Consider the following 16,320-nt stretch of genomic DNA (forward strand, 5'->3'; position numbering starts at 1 on the left):
GTTTCCCCCCAGGCGTGCAGGAGGTGAATGTAATTGATGCTGGTGACCGTCTGAGTTGAGCAGTGGCATCTGGTTACCAAGGGGTGCCATAGGAATGTTGCATTGATGCTGCCTTTAAAGAAGGTTTATTAGGCAGTCATTGAGGCTATGGCATCTGGTGGCGAATTGCATGGATTGGCCCAGTCATAAGATATGATAGGATATTTTATTTGTATCGCGCTCATACACACATGTTTCATAGCGCAACGAGATAAGGGAGAAGAACAAGGGAGGACAAAACAGCGATCTTAGTAGGGCCAGTGACATTGAGAACGCACATGTGCAGGGGAGAGGGAAGGGAAAAGTGCAAGGGATAGGGTAGAGTTGGAAAGTGCTGAGCAAGGGATACACACAACAACTGATAGTGGGGTGTCTGATAAGTGCAGGTAAGGGGACTATAGGGTTACAGATACAGACCCAAGTGCAAGGGTTTGCTGGAGGCAGTGCGGTGTGTGGCTGGGTGGGCAGGGGCCTACGCCCAAAATCAGAGGGCAGCCAGGTGCACAGAGCAAAGCAGACATATCATAAAGGGAGAGGAAGAACGAAGGCAGAAGGAAAGAGGAAGGTCTTGAGGTACTTCAGGAACCGGAGACGATTCTCGAGTTTCAGAGTGGCAGGGAGGCTGTTCCAGAGGGAGGCCCCAGCCGAGGAGAGAGATCTACCCCCAACTCGTTGCTTGGGGAAGCGACTGAACTTGAGGGCAAAGAGCTCGAGTCGGAAGGTATTTACGGAGGGAGTGTTGAAGGTATTTTGGACCCAATACGCCTTGTGGACAGTGCAGAGGGTCTTGAGTTTAACCCTTGCAGCCACTGGGAGCCGATTAAGAGATTTCGGGGCTGGAGAGATACGATCCCAGGGCTTGAGGCCAAGGATAAGTCTTGCAGTCCTGTTCTGGATGAGTTGCAGAGGGCTGAGAGTAGAAGCAGGCAGATTTAGAAAGCGGCTGTTGCAATAGTCTAGCCTAGGGAGTGCCAGAGCTCTAGAGACAGTGAGCTTCTGGAGGAAGGAGAGGAAAGGAAGAATACCTGTGAGGAGGTGCAGTTGGTATTTTGACCTCTTAGAGACGTCAGAGATGTGAGGAGAAAAGGAGAGTGTGGAGTCAAAGATGACCCTGAGGTTCTTAGCCTTACAAGTGGGAGCAGGAACTGAGCCAATGGAGGCTGGCCATAGAGTGACAGGAAAGGAGGGTGCAGGTGTGCCGATGAGGAGAATCTCAATCTTACTGACATTAAGGCAGAGATAATTGGCGTCATACCAATCCTGGATGTCAGACAGACAGTCAGAGATGAGGGAGAAGAGTTGGCGGAGGGAAGTCTGAAAACGAGCTGTGTGTCATCCGCGTAGCACTGAAAGTTGGAGCAGAGAGCGGCAATGCTGTGGGAAAGGGGTGCCAGGTATTGGTTGAAAAGCCAGGGAAAGAGATTAGACCCCTGGGGAACACCACATGTGGAGAGTGCGATGGAGGAGAGGAAGGACCCAAGTTGGATCTGGGACGACCGATCAGAGAGGAAAGAGGTTAGCCAGGCCAGGGCCTGATCGGTGATACCCAGGTTATCGCATAGACGGTTGAGCAGGATGGCATGATTGACCGTTTCAAAGGCAGAACAGAGATTGAGCAGGATGAGGACAGAAGGGATGTTGGAGTCAAGGTTGGAGAGCAGGTCTTCACAGATGTTCAGGAGAGCAGTTTCCATGCTTCTCCAGCATGGGGTCTGGCATGGATTCACATGCTCATGAATATTCCCCGTCGTCAGGCTGGGAATCCTCGGTAAAGAAAAAACCAGTATCAGTTTCGTTTCTGATCTGTCTTTCGTAGTAGTAACCAATCACTGGTCTCTGCGTCATACTGACCACAGCCAATGACTGCCCTCTACCTAAGCCCCGCCTCTGGCAGCCATCTTCAGATTTTTACCGCACGTTCATGTGTTGGGATCCTCGTGCTATTGCTCTCGAGCGTTAGTGCTATTTTTTCGCGCTTTTTCACAAAAACTTCGATATTTTCGGTCAAAAGAGCCTCAAGCTCCACCGATCCTACATCCGATCAACGGGGACCCGTGTCGGATTCGCCTGCGCCCCTCAAGGGTGAAGATTTCGTCGAGCTACACTTCGGAGGACTCCAGAAGCTTCTCAGGCCCGGTCTCGGAGATGGCCCAGGAGAAGGGAAGCTCGACGCCCGGAAAGCTGTTCAGGGTCTGCCCTGGATGCCAGTTGCAGAACGTCTTTAAGGAGGACGAACACTCTTTCTGCCTTTACTGCCTTCATGAGGACAAGACGCACGTGGAGAAGGACTGTGCGTTTTGCGGCAACATGTCGGAACGGACCATGAAGGACCGCCATCAACGTCTCGCCAACTGGCTGGAGGGTAAGAGCCCGTCCGGCGAGAAGAAGAAGAAACCCGAGCGGTCTTCTAAGACCTTTGAGGGCGCCCCGGCGACGGGGGCCCAACATAAGGCTAAGCACCGCGAGTCCGCTGGCACCGGGAGCGCCGAACGGTCGGGCTCTACGGGCGTCAGGCAGGGCGCACCCTCCCCGGCACCATCAACCACGAGCCAACGCTCTGGGTCGGGTAAGAGGAAGGCCGAGCACCCGGCGAAGCTCCTGGAGAGGCCCCGGTCGAGCTCTAAGGCAGAGGAGGAGCGTGGCAGTGCCCCCTCCCTCAAGGATAAGGCGGTGAGCGCACCTAAGGTGGTGAAGGCCTTGATCCATCCGACCAAGCCCTCTATCGAAACGGTCGCGGCGGCCCTGGCTCAGCCTGTGGAGGCTACACCAGTGGTGGCGACCTCAGGGCCCAGAATCTCCCTGCCTCCTCGGAGGGAGTCTTCTTTTGTGCCCATCGAGAGGACCCCCGTGAAACCCCCCGTGGGGAAGAAGAAGGGGGGGCAGGGCGTCGTCGTAGATTGGGCCTCAACCTCAGAAGAGGAACTGATCGAGGTCTTAAGCCACGGCCTAGGCGTGGAAGAAAGCCAGCCCGTCGGAATGGACCCCGACGCAGGTGACGACGACAACATCGTCGAGGATACCGACGGGGCCCCTGCTCGCCCGTCGGATTCCCCTCTGCCAGCGCCGCAAGACAACTCGGCAGCCATTTTGTTGGCCATACAGTCCTTATGCACCGAGATAAGGACGAGGCTACCGTTACCGACGGAGGAACCTCTCCCGTCGGGGGATCCAGAACCGGGGCCTTCTGGTGTTCCCCCTACCAAGAAAAGAAGGATCCATCCACCACCTCCTTTTCAACCGTCGCGCCCCGTTCAGCCCTCCTCCCCGTCCACCCGAGGGGATGATACGGGGACTGACACGGCAGCGACGGGTACGGACGACGAGGCATACGATGAGGATATTCCGTCGTCGCCTCCCGCCAGGGCTTCTCCGCCCGACGAGATCGGATCTTTCCACTCCATGATCTCCAGGGCTTCCGAGCTTTTCCAACTCTGCCCTGAGGAGAAGAAAAAGGAAGGCTTCCTTTATCAGAGGCGCGAGGCCAAGAGGAAGACGGTCCTCGCGGTGCCTCTTCTGGACGACATTTGGGATGAGGGCCTTTCCCTCCTCAAGAACCCTTCCACGACGCCAGCTAGAAGAGACCGGTACGAGAAAAAGTACCGGGTCTCGGACACGGCCCCCCTGTGCCTCCGGGCGCAGCCTACCCCGGATTCCGTCGTCTCCGCGGCGGCCAGGAAGAAAGCGGGGGGGGGTGCGGCCTCCACATCGACTTCCCCGCCGGACGGCGAGGGAAAGAAATTGGATGCGATGGGACGTAGAGTCATCTCGTCGGCAGCGACGACGATTAAAGCGGCCAACGCCTTGGCTATCGTGGCTCGCTACGACAGGGAGCTCTGGTACAAGATAGCTCCCCTGCTGGATTTTCTGCCGGACGACAAGAGGACGGAGGCCCTGGAGATCCTGCAGGAAGGTGAGGTGGCCTCCGACCACGCAATCACCGTGGCGACGGACATCGCCGACACTGGGTTCCGCCAGTTGGGCAACGGCGTTTGCCTTCGACGTCGTGGATGGCTCAAAGCTACGGACTTCCGGCAGGACGTCCAGACCAGAGTCCTGGACATGCCCTTCGACGGGAACAACCTGTTTGGGAAGACTGTGGACGATTCCCTTCAGGCCATTAAGGCAGATACTGAGACGGCCCGGGCCCTTGGAGTTCTGCAGCAACGACGGACGCCCTTTCGGAGCAGCGGAGGCAAGGGCGCCTCCAAAGGTTCCGGCGGCGGTTTCGCTTCCTACCGTCAAGCGGCCCGCTCGTCGTCGCAAGAGGCCTACAGAGGACGAGGCAAGTCTAGCGGACCCCGCCGTCGTCGCCAAGGAGGTCAAGGCGGCAAGGCCGCGTCCAAGCAGGATTGAACAGGCCGTGGGGTCGGGCCCCCACCGAAGCACCCCGGTGGGAGGCCGGCTGGCGAGCTTCGTCAGCGTGTGGGAGTCCATCTCCACCGACCGTTGGGTGCTGGACGCCCTGGCCCGGGGCCACGCGCTCGAGTTTCAGAGAAGGTGCCCGCGCGTCCCCCCCGTGGCCAGGAAAGAACTTCACGTCCCTCAACTTCTTCTGGAGGTAAAAGCAATGCTCAGGAAGGGCGCCATCGAACTCGTCCCAAAGAGGCTTCGGGGCTCCGGAGTTTACTCGAGATACTTCCTCGTGAAGAAGAAGACGGGAGGATGGCGCCCCATCCTAGACCTGCGACGTCTGAACAAGTTCATCAAGGCGCAGAAGTTCCGGATGGTCACCCTCCAGCACCTCCTGGGTCAGCTGGAGGAAGGGGACTTCCTATCGTCGTTGGATTTGGAGGATGCCTACTTCCACATTCCCATCCTAAAGGGGCACCGGAAATTCCTACGGTCGGCACCCAGGGTATTCACCAAGTGCCTCGCACCGGTGGCGGCGCAGCTGCGCCGCGAGGGGATCCACGTCTACCCCTACCTGGACGACTGGCTCATCCGCGCCAAGACGAGGGAGCTCGCCGTGGTCCACACGGCAAGGACCGTCCAACTCCTCACGGACCTGGGATTCTCCGTGAACTACGCCAAATCCCACCTGGTGCCCGCGCAAGACGCACTGTTTCTGGGAGCGAGGCTCGACACAGTGTCCCTTCTGGCCTCCCCGTCGGAGGAGAGGACCAGGACCATCTTGGGCAAGGTGCGACGGATGTTGGTGGCCGACGCGGCAAAAGTGAGGTCCATCAAGTCCCTCCTCGGGATGATGTCTTCCTGCATCTACCTCATTCCCATGTGCAGGCTCCGGATGCGCCCGTTGCAAGAATTCCTGGATGCGCGCTGGATCCAGACGACGGGCAGCTTCGAGGAAAGGATCAAGCTCGACGAGAGCTTCCGACGAGCGATACGGTGGTGGGGCACCCGCGCGCATCTGACGGCGGGCATGGACTTCCAGACCCCAGCCCACCAAGAGACTGTGACCACGGATGCCTCCCTGGAAGGGTGGGGAGCGCACACCGAAAATCTGCACGCAAGGGGACTCTGGCTCCCGACGGAGAAGTCCCTGCATATCAACGTCCTGGAGCTCCGTGCAGTGTTTTGGGCCCTCAGGTCCTTCCTTCCGTCCCTCAAGGGCAAGGTGGTGAGGATCTTCACCGACAACACCACCACCATGTTTTACATCAGGAAACAGGGCGGAACCAGGTCCCCAGCGCTGTCCAAGGAGGCGCAGGAACTGTGGCATTGGGCCGTCGCCCAAGGGATTTTTCTGGTGCCGTTTCATCTGGCAGGGATAAAAAACACCATCGCCGACTCACTCAGCAGGGAGCTGCGCTCGTGCCACGAGTGGGAACTTCGGCAGGATCTGGTGGATCGCCTCTTCCGACGGTGGGGCACACCCCAGATCGACCTGTTCGCGACGGCGACGAACACCAAGTGCCGGAGGTTCGCCAGCAGGTTTCCCCAGGCGAGGAGCATGGGCGATGCTTTCTCGTTCCCCTGGGAGGGCCTGTTCCTCTACGCATTCCCTCCCTTGCCTCTGCTAATCCGGCTCGTCAACCAGCTCAAGAGGTCACGGTGCAGGATCATCCTTGTCGCACCTGCGTGGCCGAGGCAGATATGGTTCCCGGACCTTCTGGACTTGTCAGCGTCCCCGCCAATCAAGCTGCCGGCGGACGCGGATCTACTCTCCAGGGAAGGAGGCGCCATCCTCCACCACGACCCGAAGTCGCTGAACTTGCAGGCCTGGCTCCTGCAGCGCTAGAGTTTGGAGGATACGACATACCGGCCGACTGCAGAGAGGTTCTTGCAAAGGCCAGGGCGTCCTCGACTCTTAAATGCTACGGACACAAATGGAAGAGGTTCTCTGTCTGGTGCCACGCACAGAAGATTAACCCTCTACGGATTACGGCTCCCCAAGTACTGCCGTACCTGCTGACGCTGGCCAAAGCTGGTCTGGCACACGCGTCCATCAAGATTCATCTTGCTGCGATCTCCCGATACACCAGAACCACGGGGCGGACGTCCTTGTGGCCTCATCGTCTGGTGAAAGAGTTCATGAAGGGACTGTTCAGATCGTTCCCGCCGGTGAAGGCTCCGGCCCCGGCGTGGGAGCTCAACGTGGTGCTGACCAAGCTCATGGGACCTCCGTTCGAGCCTCTGCACTCGGCCCCGTTGAAGTTTCTATCGTGGAAAACAGCTTTTCTTGTGGCCATCACCTCCGCACGACGAGTGGGAGAGATCCAGGCCCTTTCCTGCAAGGCCCCGTACTTGACTTTCCACGACACGAGGGCGGTGCTCAGGACGCACCCCTCCTTCATGCCCAAGGTACCGTCGGACTTCCATCTCAACGAACCCTTGGTGTTACCTGTGTTCTTCCCGTCGCCTTCGTCGCCGGCTGAGAGGACTTTGCACTCGCTGGATGTAGCTAGAGCGCTGAAGGTCTACGTGGACCGCACGAAGGGTTTTCGGAAGACGTCACAACTCTTTGTGAACTTTGGACCTGTCAATCAGGGGAAGGCTCTCTCGAAGGCTTCCATCTCCAGATGGCTCTCCGGCTGTATCATGTACTGTCACCGGTTGGCAAACCGACCGCTGCCTGGCCGTCCGAGAGCCCATTCCACCAGAGCGATCGCAGCTACCACGGCGTTCCTATCTGGTGTGCCCCTGCTGGACATATGCAGGGCTGCTACGTGGAGGTCGACGCACACCTTCACGAAATTCTACTGCGTCGACCGGGATTCCAGGGAGGAGTCCAGGGTCGGCCAAGCAGTGCTACGCAACCTGTTCGCCTGAGGTGAGCCTGGTGAGGAGGTAAGATGCTTAATGTTAAGTTTGATGTGATGCTTAATGTTGAGCCTTTGCCACCTCCCGTGGTTGTGCATGTGTGTACTGCTATGTATTCTTTATTCATGAGCATGTGAATCCATGCCAGACCCCATGCTGGAGAAGGAACAAGTTACTTACCTGTAACTGTTGTTCTCCAGCATGGGTCTGGCATGGATTCACATGCGAACCCTCCCGCCTACCCCTCTGCGGCTCTTCACTTGGTCATACTGCCACTTCACGTGCTTCCAAATCTGAAGATGGCTGCCAGAGGCGGGGCTTAGGTAGAGGGCAGTCATTGGCTGTGGTCAGTATGACGCAGAGACCAGTGATTGGTTACTACTACGAAAGACAGATCAGAAACGAAACTGAAACTGGTTTTTTCTTTACCGAGGATTCCCAGCCTGACGACGGGGAATATTCTTGAGCATGTGAATCCATGCCAGACCCATGCTGGAGAACAACAGTTACAGGTAAGTAACTTGTTCCTTCTGGCAGCTCTGAAGCCAGACTGATGGTTATGGAGAGAACCAACGGAGTCGGTGTGAAGATTAAGCTGGGAAATGGCCAGCTTTTCCAAGAGTTTGTCCAGGAAAGAAATGATAGAAAACAGGTGATAGTTAGCCGGTAGGATGGGTCGCTGTGGGTTTTTTGAGAAGATGGTGCACAAGAGAGTGCTTTAGAGGGGAGGGGAGGGGAAGCCTCCGGAGGCAAAGGAATGGTTCTTAAAATCGGCCAGAGCTGGAGCAAGGGTGTCAATATGGTCCTTGATGGTTTTGGATAAGCGGGGGTGCACAAGAGAGTGCTTTAGAGGGGAGGGGAAGTAATGCGCTTTGTGTGTCATAAATGCCCTTCGTGGTCCAGATTGCACCTTGCAGCTTCAGGAGCAGTCTAATATCTCCGCTCTAACGAAACTGTATACTGAGGTGCCTAAAGTTTCTATCTCCTTAGCTAGTGGCACAACAGATAGTCAAAAAGGGGCATATTTTAGGTTGTTGGCTCCCAGTAAATAATTGAGATAGGCTGGCAGTCCCTCTTTGAAGATGGGGAAACATGACTAGTTCCAAGCCGGCCTGAGTTTTGACAGGCATACGCGCTCCTAAGAAAGCAGTACCTGTTCTCAACAGGAATTCCCTGGCGACATGCAGAACTCCTCTATGGCTTCTGCAGAAAGAAGTTTCCTGAGCTCCCGGTGGGTATCAAAAGGCTCAACACAAAGATGGACTCTATCCGCACTCTTTCGGATAATGTCAATCTACTGCAAACTCACTTATACAAACCTGTTTGTCGACAGCAGAATCTAGGAGATCTGAACTGTAAGCTCACCAAACAGCATGACACTTTTACTAAGGTGACTAGAGGTCTAGGTTGAAACCCTCTGAAATAAGAATGCAGATTTTGAAGGATGATTGAGCCATGCAAACATAGGGATAGAGGGGAATGGTTGAGTAGCTGGCCACCTTGGGCAGTGCAGACTTTGTTAAGACCATGATGCTTGAGATGTTTGTTAGACTGTAGTTTTCACAATTTCTTGTGGTCAAGGGAGTGCATAGATCCCTTATTGTTGACCAGTTTCAGGCCCCCATCCTCGCCCAGTCATTTATTAGAAAAAGAACTTCAGGGACTGTGTCACAAATCCTTCATATGGCTTTGAAACGGGAACAGTGCAATATCAGAGAACATCTCCTTCAATATAACCTGAAGACTAGGGTTGCTGATGAATGGTAAAAAAAACACTTATTTCTTCCCCCATAGAAGCAAGATCATTTCTTGATTGTCATTGAATAAAGAAACCTTTTAATCATCAACAGAGCCTCTGCAGTGGGATCATCACTCACATCTCCTGTCCCCATCAAAGGACACAACAAAATGGTCTGAAAGTACTACCACTTGAAATGTGCTGTGTGTTTCTTGCCTCTAGCAGAGGAGGTCACTATTCATATACATGTGTTACAGCTTGGCGGTTATACAATGATGACATGCTCATTATTTTCTTAATAGTCTGCATATATACATTTGTCCAGCATTGCATCTGTCATAGATTTCTATGCTGTTTGAATATTGCCTATTGTCAGGCTGTATATCCTTGTAACATTAAAGCAGCTTTCATTTGAATTTGAAAGACGGCAGTCACTTTAGTGATCTCTGAGTCGTTTTGGGCCATCTTGCCCAATAGCCAATCAACAGAGTGTCCCTTAGCACAGACCCTGTAGATCATCTTCAGATTTTTTACTGCATGTTTATGTATTGGGTGTCCACTAAAGTTCCCTGCTTCATTCAGCCTTCAACATACTTTTTTCAATGGATCTCTACCTCTTTTCGACATTTTTGGAATGCTTAGTAGAAGTACTTTCCTATTGTAGTGGTTTGAAGGTTTTTACATCCTTTGATGAATTGACTGTATTTGTCCCTTCTCCCCAGGAGGGAGACACTCTTTTTGAAGCTAGGGAGGTGAGCCCTCTCTGCAAGACCCCTGCGTAGGTCACCTCACTGCCAGTGACTCCCTCTAAGGGGACCTCTTTAAGAGTCTTGCCCTTAACTGAGATGAGCAGAGGAAAGAAGGATATAGATTATTGGCCGGCGTCTTTTGAACTAGCAAGGATCGCTAAAGTGAGACACATGAAGGTCGGCGAGCAAGGTGCTGGGGAAACTGCTGGCTGACAGAGGGGTGTCCAGGACCTAGTGGTGCCGTGACAAATAGTGAATCGTGGTGGGAGCATCATTGCTGGGAGCGAGCGGAGCTCCCTGGCCTCCACGACCATAGAAGGCAGCAGCCATTAGGGTAGGAGAGAATGGGGCACCGACGAAACCTGAGAGAGAGATAAGAGTATCAAGAATAATTCCCAAGTGAGTAAAAAGCTCTGCAATGTTCCCATACTCACCTGGAGGTACCAGGGAACCTGGTAAAAGCGGGAGGCAGCCAGGGAAGGAACGCATGAAGGGTATAACTCATCCCAGTCATAAAGACAAGCAAAGAGGAACCCAATTTTTTTAATTAAATGCAAAAGTGTCTACAGCCAATAACCACTGATGCTCAAATCATGACTTGCACTATGACTCTGCATGATCATGAGGACATGCCGCCATTAAGTCGCCACACTATCTCTTCACCTGTATTTGCTCTGAAGGTCCCTACCTCCAACCCATCTGACATTAGTCCAGAGACACCTGTATCTACTCTAGCCATGGATGAGATTAGTCATAAATCCAAACTCCAGGGCCCACCCCTGTGTTTCTCCTTGATATATGCCAGGTCTCTCTTACAACATGGTTCCGAAATTGAGGATCTATTATGGAATTCAGCTCCAGACTTTCTGGTTGTGATTGAATCGCGGTTGAGTGACTCTATTGCCCCAGAAGCCACTTTGGCCATACCCACCAACTTCCACATGCTTCGGACTGACCATCAAGGGAAAAGTCAGTGGGGTCGCTATTCGAGGGGATTGGGTCCTCCGACGTATTCCATATCTATGACTGTAATCACCACAGCTGTGCTGCTTCGGAAAATCTTTCGGTGTCTGCGTCCTGCGTCGATGACGTCGATACGCCGCCCTCGAGGACCTACTCCGACGGCCGACGTCACTGGATGTTATAAGTAGGACGCACGACGCCCGAAGCCTCAGTTCCGTTTTTTCCGCGAACGTGTTCACTTTGGAGATCTCGGCGCGCCTCGACTCTTTGGAGTTTCTGTTCTTTCAGTTCTTCAAACCTGTTCGTTTGTGAGACATTTTCGAGATGTCTTCTTCTTCTTCCACCCTGCGTCCGGGCTTCAAGAAGTGTGGGTACTGCAGGTCCAATATGTCGGTGACGGACTCGCACGACACCTGCCTCTGGTGCCTCGGGGAGGCCCATGACACGGATGATTGTGTCGACTGCCAGTTGCTTACGTCCAAAGCCTTGCGGGAGCGCAAGAAGAAACTGTTGGTCAGTAAGGTGTCCAAGTCGAGGTCCACGGGGCTTTCGACGGACGATTCGAGGGGCGACTCTCTGCATCGTCGTCAGAAGTCCAGTGGGTCTCGGTCCCGGAGTGGGTGCCGCCACTCCTCTGCCTCTTCGAGGCACTCCCGGAAGCGCCGTCATCAGTCGCCTTCCCCATCCTCATCCGAGGAGTCCGCCCGTCGGCGTGTCGCTTATCCCACCAAGCATTTGACTCCGGAGGTATGGGCTTCCTTCAGTAAGAAAATGCAGGCGATTCTCGAATCGCAGGGCACTGGTCCGTCCGCGCCTCCGAGTGTGGTCGGGCGTGATCGGACTAGAGACACCGCTCGTACGCCTTCAGGCTCGGGTGGTCGGCACGATTCGCGGGACAAGGGGATGCAGTTACAGGTCCCGGTCCTCGACACGCTCGAGACCGTGTGTACCTGTGATGTCTTCGAAGAAGACGTCGACGCCGGTGGCGCAGAGGTCGTCGAGGGACTCTCTCGAGGCTCCGCCTCCGGGGAAGTCATAGACGCCATCGGCGCCCAGGCTGTCGAAGGACACGCTCTGGGCTCTGCCCTCGAGGCCTGTGTCGGCGCTGTCGATGCTGCCAGCGCCGTGTTCGGTGTCGACGCCGATTCACTCTGCGCCTTTCGAGGCTGTTTTGACGGGGGTACCCCGGGGTACGGTGGAACCCCCTAGAAAGGCTCCGGCCAAGGCCAAGCATGGCTTTGTTCCCCATTCTGTGCCCACTTTCCACCATCTTGTGTATATTTCGGAGGTGGATGAGGGCTCTGATGAGGGCATGATTCCTGATACGGTGCCAGATGAGATTGTCTCGGGACATAGTCAGATTGAGGACCTGCGTCAGTCCCTGCAAGACACCAGTGGTCTGGACACCTCTCCGGAGGTGGAGTTTTGTAGGCTTGAGCCTGGCACCCATGCCGACTCCTTGTACCGGCGCCTTATGTCTAGGGTCACCGAGTACTTGGGGTGGTCTGCTCCCCCAGGGGATTTTCTTCAGGATGACCTCACGGATATCCTCGACCAAGGTCCACCAACTGACCCGGTACTGCCATTCCATATGGCTCTACAGAGGAGGGTGGCGGCGGCTTGGACTGCTCCGGAGAGTCTCCCGGCAGTGGGCAAGTCTTTGCCGCGAAAATACCGCCCAGCCAGTAGCGACCCCTGCTACTTGACCAAGCACCCCACTCCGGAGAGTTTGGTGGTGCAGGCGGCTACGGCCCCAGCAAAGCAGGCGTCGTATCGTACCATCCCTCCTGATAGGGACGACAAGCGTTTTGATGGTTGGGCGAAGAAAGTGTTTTCTTCAGGGGGTATGGCTCTTCAGGCTGCCAACTCTGTATGTGCCTTGTCACGTTTCACACACACTCTGTGGAACTGTGTTTCCTTAGCGGCTGAACATATTCCTGACAAGGACGAACGGGATGGTTTTCTTGCTATGGTCCAGGATGGCAGGGATGCCATGTGTGAGACCATTCAGTCGGGTTTGGACATGGCAGATTGCGTCAGCCGGTCCATGGCGGCAAGCACCGTAATACGCAGGTTTGCGTGGTTGCGGAAGTTGGGGTTTGCTCCTGATGTGTAGGCCCGGCTCCTCAAAATGTCCTTTGATGGTGTCCATCTTTTTGGCAGCAAGGCTGACGAGAGCCTTGAGAGGTTGCAGACCTCCAAAGCTGCAGCGAAGTCGTTGGGCGCTGCAGTTCGCCAACCTCCGCCTTTTCGTCCTAGGGGACAGCAATGGAGGGGGAGGTTCCTTTCGTTATTACTCATCCTTTGGTAAAGCAAGAGGAGCTGCCAGTCAAAGGGGCCACCGTAGGCGTGCCAGAGGTGGAAAGCAAGGTATTCGAGGTGCCAAGGCCGCTCGGGCAGTTGCCTCTTTGCCCTCAGGCAACGCCGCAGCCGCTTCAGCTCAGTCATGAGGCCATGTCCCATGGTTCGACGGTTGGGGGAAGGCTGGCGCAGCATCTTGTCGAATGGCGTGCCATTACTTCAGATGTGTGGGTTCTGGAGATCATAGCCCATGGATACTGTCTTCCCTTTCGTTAGAGGCCTCACGACAATCCACTGGGGAATCTCTCGTTGAAGAGTCCGGATCCGCTCCTTGTGCAGGAGGTTCAAGCCCTGCTCGAGAAAGGCGCCATAGAACTGGTGCCTGTAGCAGAGAGGAACAAGGGATGGTATTCCCCTTATTTTTTGATTTCCAAGAAAGACTGGGGATTGAGACCCATCATGGACTTGCGCGGTCTGAACAAACTCCTCAGGAAGGACAAGTTCAAGATGGTTACTCTTTCTCAAGTCCTCCAGGCCCTTCAACTTCAGGACTGGTTGGTGTCTCTCGACCTCAAGGACGCTTATTTTCATGTGCCGATCCATCCAAAGCACAAGAAGTACCTGAGGTTCGCGGTTGGCGACTCGCACTTTCAGTTTTGGGTCCTGCTGTTCGGATTGACCTCCGCCCCGAGGGTCTTCACCAAGCTCATGGTAGTGGTGGCAGCGCATCTCAGGAAAGGGGGGATTCACGTCTACCCCTAGCTGGACGATTGGTTGATCAGGGCGCGCTCTCCTGAGCAAGTCCTGGATCATCTGTCCGTCACCTGCCACTCTCTCCACATGCTGGGCTTCTCCCTCAACTTAAAGAAGTCCCATTTGACGCCAACTCAGAGGCTTCAGTACATCGGAGCAGTCCTCGACACGTCCCCGGGGCAGTGTTTTCCTCCCCAGGTGAGGGCTCATCACATTCAGCAGATGGTGCGTTTGAGTTCTTGAGATTGCTCCTGCATTCGTCTGGTGCCAGAGGCCAGGTTACGGATGAGATCTTTGCAATGGGCACTCAAGCTCCAGTGGTCTCAGTCCCCCGCCAGGATGTCGGACCCCGTTAAGGTGCCGCCCTCGGTTGCCCAGGACCTTCTGTGGTGGGCCGTTGAAGGCAATCTGATGAAGGGGGCTCCATTTTGGCTACCCTGGCCGGAGGTGACGATCGTGATGGACGCATCCCTCATGGGATGGGGAGCTCATGCCAACGAGTTGACAGTCAGCAGTTGTTGGTCTCCGTCGGAGTCCAGACTCCATATCAATCTGTTGGAGCTGAGGGCCGTCAGGCTTGCCCTGAAGGCTTTTCTGCCGACTGTGCGAGGAAAGAATGTCCTGATCCTGACAGACAACACAGTGGCCATGCACTACCACAACAAAAAGGGGGGGCAGGGTCACTTCCTCTGTGCAGGGAGGCGATGCAGCTCTGGTTCTGGGCAATCAAGCAGGAAGTTTCAATCTCGGCAGTTCATCTGGCTGGAGACGAAAATGAGACTGCAGACGCTCTGAGCAGGCAGAGCGCGATCTCTCACGAGTGGGAGTTGGCTCAGGAGATTATCCTGGAGATCTTCGCCCTTTGGGGGACCCCTCAAGTGAATCCCTTCTCCTCCAGTGTCAACCGGAAGTGCGAAAGGTTCTGCTCGCAGGAATTTCCTCCAAGAGGAGCCTTAGGAGACGCGTTCATGGTGGAGTGGTCATTCCCACTGCTGTATGCGTTTCCTCCAGTCCCCGTCATCCCGCAAGTGCTGCGGAGGTTCGGTTCCCGGATGATCTTTATTGCTCCGGTATGGGCCCGGAGGACATGGTACCCGGACCTTCTCGACTTGTACATCTGCCATCCATGTCGTCTTCCCTACCGAGACAATCTGCTCTGAAGGGAGTGGGGTCAGGTTCTCCATCCAGAGGTCAGATCCCTCAACCTTCACGCTTAGTTTCTGAAAGGTTGAGGTATAAGGATTGGGACGTCCCTGAAGACGTGATGGAGGTGTTGCTTTCGGCCAGAAGGCCCGCAACAAAGTCCCTGTACCGTTGCCGTTGGAGAAATTTCCGCGACTGGTGCAGGGTTAAGAATGTGGATCCGTTTTCATGTGACATTCCTGTAGTTCTGTCTTTTTTGCTTTCTTTAGCCCACAGGGGCTTGCAAGTGGCTACCGTTAAAGGTTACCTGGCGCGTTGTCCATATTTAAGCGCTCGTCTGAAAGAGTGTTCTTATTTTAATATCCCTTTAATTTCTCAGTTTCTAAAAGGGCTCACTAATGTGTTCCCTCCGTCACCTTTCCAGGTGCCCGGTTGGGATTTGAACCTTGTCCTCAAGTTTCTGATGGGTGCTCCGTTTGAGCCTTTGCATTCTTGCCCTTTGACACTGTTAACTCTTAAAACTGTATTTTTGGTTGCGGTCACTTCCCCTCGCAGAGTCAGTGAGTTACAGGTACTTTCAATTAAGCCACCCGTCACTGTATTTCATAAGGACAGGGTTGTCCTTGGAGTTCGTCCTTCCTTTCTTCCGAAGGTGGTGTCGGAATTTCATTTAGGCCAGAAGGTTTATTCTTTTGGCATTTTATCCTCCTACGCATCCTGGTAAGGAAGAGGAGAGGCTCCATAGGCTGGATCTTAGGAGAGCTTTAAGCTTTTATATTTCATGCATGTCCCGGGTCAGAGTGGACGATTGGTTACGCTGGAAGGCGTTTGGGACAAGCGGCTACTAAGCAGACTTCGTCTCGCTGGATTATTCTGGCAATTTCTGAATGTTACCGCTTGGCGGGTAAGGACCCGCCGGTCGGCTTGCGGGCCCATTCTACCAGGGGAATGGCTGCCTCTACTGCCCTACAGAGGAGTGTTCATATTCGTAACATCTGTGATGCAGCCACCTGGACTTCGATCCATACTTTTGTACGTCACTACTCCCTCGATTCTATCCGTGGGCAGGATCTGGCCTTTGGCAAGGCGGTCCTTTACTCCGCAATTTGATTGGGCATTCTAAATTTCTTTATTCTAAATTCTTTTCCCACCCCCTTGCGTTGGTACTGCTTTGGGAGTCTGTCATAGATATGGAATACGTCGGAGGACCCAATCCCCTCGAAGAACAAGTTACTCTCTTACCTGGTAACGTTCTTTCCATGGGATGGTCCAATGACGTATTCCATATCGCTCCCTCCCTGCCTTCCCCGCTACAGAATTTCTTATGCGATTGCAGCTTGCGTCTCCGCAAGGCTTTGTGTGGTCAGACTGGCAGAAGACTGGTGCCACACGTTCTGGGAAAAAACTACAACT

General features: G+C 54.5%; 1 protein-coding gene across 1 annotated transcript in view; it reads left to right on the forward strand.

Annotated features, from left to right (window-relative positions):
- Window positions 1–16,320, forward strand: part of LYST (lysosomal trafficking regulator) — a 3,942,656-nt gene that overhangs the window by 2,553,770 nt on the left and 1,372,566 nt on the right. The gene's annotated exons all lie outside the window — the stretch shown is intronic.

Source organism: Ambystoma mexicanum, chromosome 4p (genome assembly GCF_040938575.1).
Source record: "Ambystoma mexicanum isolate Mex_15411 chromosome 4p, UKY_AmexF1_1, whole genome shotgun sequence".
In the NCBI taxonomy this organism is placed as follows: Eukaryota; Metazoa; Chordata; class Amphibia; order Caudata; family Ambystomatidae; genus Ambystoma; species Ambystoma mexicanum.